The following is a 12,368-nucleotide window of genomic DNA, read 5'->3' as shown; positions in this document are numbered from 1 at the left end:
CTACAAAAAAAAACCTGAGAGATTTTGAAAATAATCCTCAAAAGTGTGAAAGCCATGAAAGTAAAGACATAAATTGTTCTGGGTTGAAGACATTTGAAGAGACCTGACAGCTAAATGTAACTCGTGATTCTGAACTGAATTATTTTGCTCTAAAAGACATTTTTGGGAAAACCGGTAAAACCTGAATAAGGTCTGAAAGTTAGATGTTAGTAAGCAATGCATTCGTGTTAACATCCTGATATTGACAGTTATGATGTCATTTGTTATACGGGAGAAAGTTTTTGTATTTGGGAGCAACGGGGCATCAGGTTGGCAACTTTACTAACAATGGTTCAAGAACAAAAAAGTTCTTTATAACATGCATCCAACTTTTCTGTATGTTTCATGATTGTCTGAAACTTTAAAATATGAATAATTACAATAAATCTGTAAAAAAACAAAACCGAACCCATGGCCATCAAGTAGATTCCGACTCATCATGACTGTACAGGATAAAATAGAATTGCCCCATAGGGTTTCCAAAAAGTGACTGGTCAATTCAAACTGCCTGCCTTTTGGTCAGCAGCTGAGCTTTTAACCACTGCACCACCAGGGCTCCATCAATAAATCTATAACCCAAAAACCAAACCCGTTGCTGTCAGGTCAATTCTGACTTATAGCAACCATATAAAACCCGTTGCCTTCTAGTCACTTCCAACTCCTAATGACCCTTTAGGACACAGCAGAACTGCCCCACAGAGCTTCCAAGGAGCACCTGGCAGATTTGAACTGCTGACCTTTCGGTTAGCAGCCAAAGCACTTAACCACTATGTCACCAGGGTTTCCCTATAGCAGTGCTGAAAAACTGGTCAGGGTATACCTACAGATCAGAACAGAAAGGAATTTCTAGAAAATACAGAGCATATGGGGGGGGGGGGTAGAAAACATCAACAAAACACAACACAACTGAAGAACCAGATGCCCAAAACAAGCACAAAGTGGGATCTCAAAAAAGGGTAAGTTTTCTTAGCAAGCATTGCGGAAAGTGTGTCCTGGGCAGTTAGCCAGGTAATAAAATCATGGCAGAACAGCTGCACTAATTCCATGCTAAAGTGGCTAACCCCAGCATGGCTAAGGCCTCCAGTACAGCTCTCTGTACTGTGAGAGAGCTAACACTTAGGCAGCAGTACTGCAAAAACAGGGGCGTTATCTCTGAGAGACAGGAAACAGACCAAGAGAACCAACTACCCACACACCCTAAAAGAGAGGTTTCACATTCTGCAACCCACTTTGCAGAGTGGCGTCTGGGGTCTTAAACACTAGCAAGTGGCCATCTAAGATGCATCAATTGGTCTCAGCCCACCTGGATCAAAGGAGAATGAAGAACACTGAGGACACAAGGTAATTACGAGCCCAAGAGACAGAAAGGGCCACATAAACCAGAGACTACATCAGCCTGAGAGCAGAACTAGATGGTGCCTGGCTACAACCAATGGCTGCCTTCATGGGGAACACAACAGAGAACCCCTGAGGGAGCAGGAGAGCAGTGGGATGCAGACTCCAAATTCTTGTAAAAAGACCAGACTCAACGGTCTGACTGAGACTAGAAGGACACCGGTGGTCACGCCCCCAGACCTTCTGTTGGTGGAGGGCAGGAACCATTCCCAAAGCCAACTCTTCAGACAGGGACTGGACTGGACAATGGGATGGAGAGGGATGCTCGTGAGAGTGAGCTTCGTGGATCAGGTGGACACTTGACACTATGTTGACATCTCCTGTCCGGAGGGGAAATGAGAAGGTAGAAGGGGGCTAGAAGCTGGCGATGGACACGAAGAGAGTGGAGGGAGGGAGAGGGCTGTTTCATTAGGGGGAGAGCAATTGGGAGTATGCAGCAAGGTGTATGTAAGTTTTTGTGTGAGAGACTGATTTGATTTGTAAACTTTCATTTAAAGCACAATAAAAATTAAAAAAAAAAAAAAGAGGTTTCAGCTAAATATTCCTTCCTTTCCTCTTCTAAGCAATTACCAAAGCTGGATAAACAGGGATTCACTTGAGATGGGGAAATAACACTTAAATGACCAATCCAGTTTAGTCTAGACCATAATATAAAACTTTAGCCACCATGAAAAATCTAACATTTGAGGAAAAACCAAAGGCATGATGGATATACCAAACACAATAAGGTCAACAGTGTTAGTAGAGGAAACAAAAAATGTTAAAATAATAACATCTGAGAGATCCAAGAGGTTGCATGTCCAAAAGTGCAACTGAAAAATAAAAGCTGATTCCAATGAAAAAGCAACAAAGTTCTTTGAAACTTCATTTTTAAAAAAATTGTAATTAAAAAGTTGAAAAAAACTGAAGACCAAGTAAGTGAGCCAAAAGATTAGATTCACCAGAATGCAATACCAAAAAGACAAAGAAAAATGGGAAAAAGTAATGAAAGCTCCATAAATCCCAATAAAACCATCTAGGTTCTCAAAGTGTGGTCACAGGTGTTGGAAGTCCACAGATACTTTTAGGGGATCTTTCAGGTCAAATCTATTTTCATAATAATGCTAAAATGTCATTTGCCTTTTTCCATTATATTGACATTTTATACTGACAGTGCAAAAGCAATGGTGGATAAAACTGCTGGCACCTTAGCACAAATAAAGGCAGGGGTATCAAGCTATACCAGCGCTACCACATATTCCCAGATTTCCTTTTAAATGTCGCCTTAAGAATATCTTCAAGAAAGCAGTAAAAAATAATTTTATTAAATCTCAACTCTTCATTTCTTTTTAATATTCAATGTGAAGGAATAGGAATCTTGAAAAAAAGCACTTGTGTAATTAGTTTGATTTATGAGCTAAGTTTAGTTCTTTTTTCATGAAACAGCATCAAAACCTATTTGAACAAATGACAAACTAATGTTACTCAGGGTCAGGAACTTGGTGGCCTTTTTTTTTTTTTTTTAAGAAAATAAACCAAGTAAGCCTGTAAGTTTTTCAAGGGAAAAAAACTGATATTTGTTACTAATGATTAAAATTTGAGCTTTCAAATAGAAAATTAGAAATCTAGAAAGACTTTTATCTTCCACACAACATTTAAAGGCTTTTCCTACTAGATTAGTGGTGATATTAAATGTTTGGTTTTTTTCCTACTGCATCATCAATCTTGTCAACATTTAGAAAATATGTGTACTATAGGAAAAAAAAAAAAAAACCCTGCTGCCATCGAGTCGATTCCAACTCATAGCGACCCTACAGGACAGAGCAGAACTGCCCCCACAGGGTTTCCAAGGAGCGCCTGGTGGATTCGAATTGCCTACCTCTTGGTTAGCAGCCAAACTCTTAACCACTATGCCACCAGGGTTTCCTATAATACACACCTTCTACATTTGTTTGCCAACCAACCCTGCCTTCCACCCACAAGGTATTTCCATAAGCACCACTATGCTGACTTTTTTACATATTGCTATAAAAATAAAACTAGCATAGTGTGCTTATGAAAATACCTCATGGGAGATGGGAGCAGTTGGCAAACTAATGCAGAAGGCGCACATTATATTGTGTAAAAATACCGTAATTCAACGAACCAATATTTTCCACATCAACAATACATGAAGTTACAAAATCATGAATAGATAAAAGACTCATCCAAAGTAAAACATAAACCCATGGATTTTAAGATAACAAGAAATGAAAAGTTCATTGATATGTATTCAGGTTTCACATTGCAACCAACCTTTAAAAACCAGAGTGCAGTGATTAAAGCACTCGACTGCTAACCAAAACACCAGCGGTTCAAACCCACCAGCTGCTCTGCAGGAGAAAAATGTGGCAGTCACCTTCTGTAAAGATTTACAGCTTTGGAAACCCTATGGAGCAGTTCCACTCTGTCCTGTAGGGTCACTATGAGTCGGAATTGACTCAATGGCAGTGGGTTTGGGTGTTTCTAGTAAAATTTTGGTGGAATATCAAAAAATATTCACAGTTTTTTAATCTAAAAAGGCTATGAAAATACTTCACTCTTTTCCAACTACTTATTGTGTAAGGCTGGATTTTCTTCATATACTTCAAGCAAAACAACATATTGCAACAGACTGAATGCAGAAGCAGATATGAGAATCCAGCTGTCTGTGATTAAACTGAACATAAAAAAAAACTTGCAAAATATGTGACAATGGCACTCTTTCTGCTAAATATTGTTTTGAAAAATAGTTATTTTTCATTAAAACAATGTTATTTATGTTAACCTGTAATGATTTCTTGCTATTTTTAAGTCCTTTAGTTTTAATTTCTAATATGATAAATATAATAAGTATAACCCACATAAACCAAAGTTCTTTGGAGTTCTCAATCATTTTTAAGAGTACGAAGGGACCCTAAAAGGTCCCTAGGTGGTGCAAACCCACTCAGCAGCATTGCAGAAGGAAGACCTGGCAATGTACTTCCTTAAAGATTATAACCAAGAAAATCTTATGGAAAAGTTCTACTTTTCAACACACAGGGCTGCCATGAGTCAGAATCGGCTCCACAGCAATGGGTTTGTTTTTTGTTGTTGCTGTTGTTTTTCAGTTGATTTTTTTAATCCTATAATTTTATTTATTTTGTTGATGTTGAGAATATACACATCAAAACGTATACCATTCAACGGTTTCTACATGTACCATTTAGTAACACTGATTATATTCTTCGAGTTGTGTAACCATTCTCACCTTTTCTGAGTTATTCCTTCTCCATTAACGAACTCACTGCCCCCTAAGGTTCCTATCTAATCTTTAGAATTGCTGTTGTCAATCTCATTCCAGGCAGTTTCAAAAAGATTATAATGCTCAAGGCAGACTGTTGTTGTTTTCAATGGGATCCTAAGACCAAAAAGGGTGCTAACAGCTCCATTAGGACTGTTACTTGTAATCACACCAGGCTATAATAGAGTGCATCCTCCTAAGGGCAAAAGAAATGTATTATGCATTTTGCCCAAAAGTAAAGTGCTCCAGGCTACTCTATTTCCTAAGTTATTCAGTTTTCTTCCCATTTTTCTATTCACTCATTGTAAGACTATAGCCATTACTTCATGATGCTGTCAAGGTGCCTGTCTTTCTTATTCCTTCTAATACACCAAAAAGCCAGGAAACTAAGCCTGCTTCATACAAAAGTAAATGGGCTCTGAATAAGGATGTCCCTATAAGTGAAATCCCCAGACTTTATTATGTTCATTTTGATTGCTTACTTGTCTTATTATTATTTTCTAGTTTTTCTCTACATCCTGTATACCTAAAACCACAGATAATCTCCAGATAAGTGGTCTTACTTTACCAAATTAATTTCTATGTATACTTTTTTCTGTTGCCTTACATACTCCACAAACCAAACAAACCCACAAACCAAACAATTCCAACTCACAGCAGCCCTAAAGGGCAGAGCAGAACTGCCCAATATGGTTTCTGTAAATTCTTACAGAAGCAGACCACTACATCGTTCTTCCATGGAGCAGCAGGTGGGTTCGAACCACCGACCTTTTGGTTAGCAGCCAAGTGCTTTAACCACTGGGCAACCAGGGCTCCTCACTTACATGCTATCATTATAAAACCCGGTAACGCCTTCATCTACTGGTGCCTAGAAAAAATTTGACATATCTTTGAGACTAGAAGTGACTCAAGAATAAAAATTAGTGATAGCATTCCACAGTTTAGAGACAGCAGACACAGGAACATAATTCCAAAACTTAGGGACACTGTGATAGAGAAAGGCCCCACAACAGTTTATGCTGACCACTGACCTAAAGATTTGCAGTTCAAATCCACTGAGCAGTGCTGTGAAAAGAAAGGCCTGGCAATCTGCTGCTGTAAAGATGTTAGTTGCCATCCAGTTAACTCTGACTCGTGGCAACCCCACATGAGCCAGAGTAGAACTGCTCCATAGGATTTTCAAGGCTGTGAGCTTTCGGAAGCAGATTGCTAAGGCTATCTTCTGAGGTACCTTTGGGTGGGTTCAAACAGCCAGCCTTTTGGCTAACAGTTAAGTGCAGTGGTGTGATCAGTTACTTAGTATGGCCTTTCTCACCATGGTCTTGTAACTCCCACCCAAGTGATTGCGTGGAATTGGCCTACCAAGAGGATCGGCCAGTTTTGCCTTAAAAAAGAGCCAGTTCCAGGGCAGAGAGAAAGAACCCACTACCACCAAGGAAGGAGAGACCCAGCAGCAGAGACTTGGCAGGAGGAGATGGTGTGGTGGGCTTCCCGGCCCATGGAGATAGAAAGCTGAGTGCCTTTGGGCAGAGACTGAGGGCCAGGGAGAGGCTTCCCTGCAAGGACAGTTGGAAAGAGGTTATCCTGACAGAAAAACTGTATCCTGAGTGTTTCTGAGCCTGAATTGTAACTGTTAACTTCTCTAATAAACCCCATAATCTCGAGTATGGTCTGTGAGTTCTGTGTATCTATTGCAATGAAATTACCAAACCCAGCAGAAAAGTAGAGTGCTGTGGGAGGAACGGCTGCTGTCAGAATTAGTAGATATGGTGCAGACAGGAGGCATGTCTGACCCTGCCTCATAGCAATCAGCCTTGGGTTGTTATCTTGATTCTTCTTCCCCCTCCTGGGGTTAGAGGAGGTCAGACACTGCTCCCATGCAGTTTTTTTACAAGCGCTTAACTGTTTGTACCAAGAAAACCCTACTGAGCAGTTTTACTCTGTAACACGTGGGGTCACCATGAGTCACAACTGACTCGATGGCAACAAGTTTTATATGGCTGCTACAGGACAGGAGGGAAAGGAACAAAATGGAAAAAGAAAGTGCAGGTAAATAACCTCATATGATTTAAGAGGTCAAAAGCATAATCAAAAAAAAGGTGCAGAGTCTTAGTATAATAACCCATAACAACCTGAGGTATCAAGGGTAAGAATCTTATTGTAACAGTAACTAAGCAAGGTAATTCTGAAGACATTAAAGAAAAAAGAGAGACGGAAGGAAACAAAGTATAATAATATGTTAATAAGTATCCAAGTTAAAACAGTGGCATATAAACCAAGTTGAAATGTAAAAGGATTATTTGGAATTAAATGGGGTTCACCAAAAAGTTTTTCTACTCTGTGTTTTCAATAAAGTGCGGGGAAGAAGGGAAGGGCAACAATATAAACAACAGAGTTGAACATGAAGAAAATAGGGGAAGTAAATGAAGCTAATCATAAAAATAGGAAGCTCAAGTACTTAGAAAAGAAAGCTGAACAGCTAGATTTCTTTATTTATAATTAGGATACCTAAGAGGAAAAACGAAACCCCGGTGGAGTACTGGTTAAGTGCTACGGCTGCTGACCAAAAGGTTGGCAGGTCAAATCCGCCAGGCGCTCCTTGGAAACTCTATGGGGCAGTTCTACTCTGTCCTATGGGGTCGCTATGAGTTGGAATTGACTCGACAGCAGTGGGTTGAAGAGGAGAAAGCTAAAAAGATAAACCTTAAAACTAGGGACAGTATGGCCAAGAGTTAAATAGTGATAATAAAAAAAAATAGGCACCCAGAAATAAACAATAATAGTAACGATAATGTGCAATAAATCAGAGAAAGGCAGAAGAATTGCTGAGCTTATTTCCTTAGAAAATTTAAAAGTAGATATTATACAACATAATTCATTTATACATTTTCTGTAGCAAGAGCAAATAGTATGCATTCAAAAACTGAATAATCTTTATTGTGAATAGCTAAACACAATGTACATACGCACACGTAGTCAGGAAAGGAAAAAAGACATCACTAAGGGTTTATAATGCAGTATTCCCAGAAAAAAATAAATCATGGAACAGATAAAGAAATGGATGAGCAACGCAAAGAGTTAAAATGAAAATGCAAGCAACAAAGTAAAGGTGCATTTAAAGATAACATGGGTAAGTAGCAATTACCAAAAAAAAAACAAAACTACTTTGCTATCCATCACTGAAGTTCTGCATAATCCCAAATCCTTTTAAACATTGTCATAATCTATCTCTAAACTCTAAATCACATAATCTATAAGCAATTATTTAAAATGCCTAGATATCTTGGTGGACATCTAGCTCAACTGGTATAACAGTCTATAAAGAAAATGTTCTACATCCAACTGTGGTAAGTAGCGACTAGGGTTCTCAAAAGCCTGTGAATGGCCATCTAAGATACATCTACTGGTCCCATCCAAGATGATGAAGACCAAAGACACAAGGGAAGGATTATTCCAGAGAACTAATGGACCACAAATACCACAACCTCCGCCAGACTCAGCCCAGAACAACTAGATGGTACCAGGTTACCACCACCGACTGCTCTGGCAGGGAACAAAACAGACGGTCCTGGACAGAGTAGGAGAAAAATATAGAACGAAATTCAAATTCACAAAAAACGAAAGACCAAGCTTGTTGGTCTGACAGAGACTGGAGAAACCCCAAGAGAATGGCCCCCCAGATACCCTTTTAATGCTGTATTGAAGTCACTCTTGAGGTTCACGCTTCAGCCAAAGATTAAACAGAGCTTGACTGCTAACCAAAAGGTGAGCAGTTCGAATCCACCAACTGCTCCTTGGACACTCTGTGGGGCAGTTCTACTGTCCTACAGGGTCACTGTGAGTCGCAACAGATTTGTTGCTGTTGTTGTTTTGAGTTGGAATTGACTTGAGGCAACAGGTTTGGTTTTGGTTTTGTTATAGGGCCAACAGTAACATAAATGAGGAATGTGCTCCACAGTTCAATGATGTATAGGAGACTAATGGGCACACCAGCCCAACAGCAAATACAAGAAGGCAGGAAGGGACAGGAAAACTGGACAATCGGAAACAGGGAATCTGGGGTGGAGAAGTGGAGAGTGTTGACACATTGCGGGGTTGGCAACCAATGTCACAAAACAATTCATGTATTAACTGTTTAATGAGAAACTGATTTGTTCTGTAAACTTTCATCTAAATCAAAATAAAAAATAAAATGCCTAGATATGTACATAGTTTTCCAAACTGTCAAAGTGTGTTTCTTAGACATAAGGTATTACCAATACTTCGATACCATTTTAGAGATTTACCAATGATATATATAAAAATCTCCAGTTATGGCTATCACTTCATTTTCCAAGAAGCACCTGGTGGATTCAAACTGCTGACCTTTTGGTAACAGCCATAGCTCTTAACTACCCCAGCAGGGTATCCTAAGGAATGCCATGCAATAAAAATTTGGTTTCCATATTTGAGCCTCCACAAACTTTCATATGTGGAAAATTTCCAATAGCTTGATCACAAGCAGCAGGCTGACTTCGTATCTTACTACTTGAAATGATTAGTTGACGGATGAGTTAAATACATCACTAATGAAAACATGATTACCTTCAACAAACAGCCATTAAATATGTATTTTGTGCAATATAAGCAAAACACTTTGGAAGTACTCTATATTTGCTAATTTAATCCAAGAAAACCCACGATACTAAGAATATCCAAATTTTTGAAGCCATTTAAAATACTTGAACTGATTGTCTCTCTAAAACAAGTATCTTTTCAAACCTTTGTCACTATATTTTTAAAAAAGAGTTTAAAATATTTATTGTTTGACAAGATTAAAACCTAAAATTCATTCATAAACCTAAAATTCAACACTAAACTCATAGAATTCTAAGTGAACCACAAATTACACCTTGCTGAGGGGGAAAAAAAGGACCCAAACACAGATACAAAGGTGAGCACCTCACTTTTAAAAATGTGTTGCCTGCATCTAAACATACTACTATTCCCTCAACAATGAAAAAAAGTCAAGAACTATAGCTTATAACCGGTTTTAAATATTTAGGTGCTACAATTTTTTTTTTAAATAAAATTTACTAATATAGAGAAACATCTTCACAAAGTTAAGTCTCTGTAAAAGATTTGCTCTATTAAGACTTTGGTACTCTGAGGCCAAGTATAAGCCATATAAGGAAACTGAAGTTCAATGTCATTTATTTTGTTCCGCTCTTTCAGATGCCCAAGAATAACCTCTTCCACTGCCTAACCATACATTCCAAAATCACAAAGTAAATCAGTAATGCATTTTAAACTCCTTGATAAAGCTAGTTTGACGTAATAATAATTGCTTGGTGGTTCACAAACACACACAGGTCTAGAGACTAGGCTCTGGGAAAATATTAAAACGATACATACTAAAAATTAAAAGATTCACTTTTTGAAATGTGGTTAGTAAAGTAACAAAGAACAAGCTGTGAAATACTTGATTCTGATTTTTAAGATCACCTCTTCTTTGAACTAAAGAAAGGCAACTTTTTCCTCAGGTTTCCGGTAACTACTTGAGGTCTCATGGGCAAGCAAAACATAAATTTATAAAGATACACCTACCAACGGAATACTGTATTTATCCAATATTTATTCAAAAGCACAGTATATTATCTTCACCCCCCTTTACCACAAAAGTACCGGGAAAAGCTAAACTTCAAAACACAGACACAGTAAAACACCACTGAAAAAACAATCCGGGTTTCCGGCAACCAAAACTAGTTTTATCTAAGAAGACAACCCATTGGTTCAGAAGTGTTCATAACTCTGACTGGTGGAACGTCTGCCATGCTTCATGAATCTCTCCCCCTCAGTAGGTACCTGGCATTAAGCAGAACCTGGTAAAAACATTTGTGGCAATACAAAAATGTAAATACTGCACTATTCAAAAAGTACTGCTTTGTATCAAAATCAATGTGACTTCCACGAAAGTCCTTTTACTTCTCTTCCTACACATTCGGTTCTCAGTTGCAAAGAAGTCCTGGCACGCAAATCAAACCAGTTACAGGTGCGTTGTTTTTTGTTTTTTTTTTTAAGTATACCTCTCTTCATCCATAACCCCTACCCCCTCCTTTTTCTTCCTACTAGGACAGTTACAGGAAAAATCTAACAGATACTTGCTTTCAATTAACGAAATAAGTATTATAAGGTTCTAAACGTCTGAAAGGAACAAGTTATTACCTAAAGAAATATATTACCCGCCCAGAAAAACGATTAAGAATGGCAACGCTTTTTTGTTTTTGTTAATAAGCTCCAATATATTTATAAGGGCTTGAACTACAAAGTCTCTGTATATAATTAACCAAAATAATCGGTAACAGTATGAACAAATGTGGCTGCCATCTCTTAAAAGCGAACCACTCGCTGCAGCGACCTTTCTTCCAAAACAAGAGTTGCCAGACTCAGCAACTTAATAAAAAAAATATACATTGTATATGTTCAGGAAAAGTAAAACTTCTGCACCTTGTGCTAAACAAAGGCACTCTTTCTTCGGACTGCAGAGAACTTTTCGTCCCACCGCATTCTTAAAATCTTTTAAAATAACCAGAGCCTAGATGGTAGAGGGGAAAAAAGTGGGGGGGGGGGGGAACCTCAGTACTATGTAACAACTAAACTATATTCGATATTACAAGAGAATTTAGGGCAACTTTGCGGAAAAGTGAGAAACACTAAAGTCTTTCCTGGCCCACGAACTTTGTGACTTCTAGACACTTTTCGTGAAAATTACCTTTCGGTCGGGCAGTGTCTCAGGGCAGCTTTTTCAAGGCTTCGCCTGACATGATTTCCTTTCCTTCATGAGTCACTTTGGATCCAGTCGAATTTCTCCCTCCGGTGAGAGCGGATGTGGAGCGGCCTCCCGCAGTAAGAAGAGTAGGTTGCTTTGGTGGGGGTTGGGATGCGGGCTGGTTTCCGGGTCTCGAGTTTTGCAGGAGTTTCCCAGCCCCAAGTAGGCTCTCCGCAGGGGGGGGAGACTTCTCACTCGTGACACGCCCGGAATTACCGTGCGAAACTCACTTCCTGCCTCGGCGAGAAGCAGGATCCAGCTCCGTCCAGGGGAACCCGGAAAACCAGCTCCCCGCACTCCGGGGAGGGGGCGTCCGCGGGGAGCCTGGGGCTCGGGCCCCGGGCGCCCCGTACACCCGACGGAGGCGGAACCCGGCCGACGCGGTACTAGACGCCGCCGAGGTGCTCGGCGAGCCTCGGCCGCACTAGGCCGCCACCTCCTCTTCGCTGCCGCCGCCCCCAGAGCCGGGCGGCGGGGTTATTGTCTCGATAGCGCCTGCCGCGCCCTTCGCCCGCGCTGCTGCCGCCGCCCGGAGCCGGAACCGAGGGGCCGGGGAGACTCGCTGGCGGACCCCTCCCCGGGCCGTCCGTCGGGCTGTCCGTCCTTCCGTCCGTCCCTCCCCGCCTTCCCTTCCCCGTCCTCGGACCCTCTTCTGCTCCCTCCCCGGTTTTCCCGCCGCCGTCCCTTCGCTCCCCTCAGCGCTCTTCTTCCCCAGCGGCTGTGGCTCCCCCAAGAAGCGCAGGGGGAGGGGACAGCCGGCGGCGTCTCCTCACGAGCTCGTGGGGCCGCGGCAGGCGCCGAGGCTGCGTCCCGCGCTGCCGCGCCACATTCACTCGAGCTAGGGAC

The 12,368-nt window shown here is 40.6% G+C and overlaps 1 protein-coding gene across 5 annotated transcripts in view; it reads right to left on the bottom strand.

Moving 5' to 3' along the window:
- Positions 1-12,147, bottom strand: part of ERBIN (erbb2 interacting protein) — a 169,693-nt gene extending 157,546 nt beyond the window's left edge. For 3 of the 5 annotated variants that reach the window (XM_049864714.1, XM_049864723.1, XM_049864730.1), the window contains exon 1: positions 11,466-12,144. The gene's annotated coding sequence lies outside the window, so the exon portion shown is untranslated. Of the gene's footprint in view, positions 1-11,465 lie in introns of all 5 variants that reach the window. The other 2 variants (XM_049864706.1, XM_049864695.1) reach the window with 2 other exon arrangements.
- Positions 12,148-12,368: the final 221 nt, after the last annotated feature.

The sequence above is a fragment of the Elephas maximus genome, chromosome 2, assembly GCF_024166365.1.
Source record: "Elephas maximus indicus isolate mEleMax1 chromosome 2, mEleMax1 primary haplotype, whole genome shotgun sequence".
NCBI classification, from domain to species: Eukaryota; Metazoa; Chordata; class Mammalia; order Proboscidea; family Elephantidae; genus Elephas; species Elephas maximus.
This window is presented reverse-complemented; position numbering and strand designations above follow the sequence as displayed.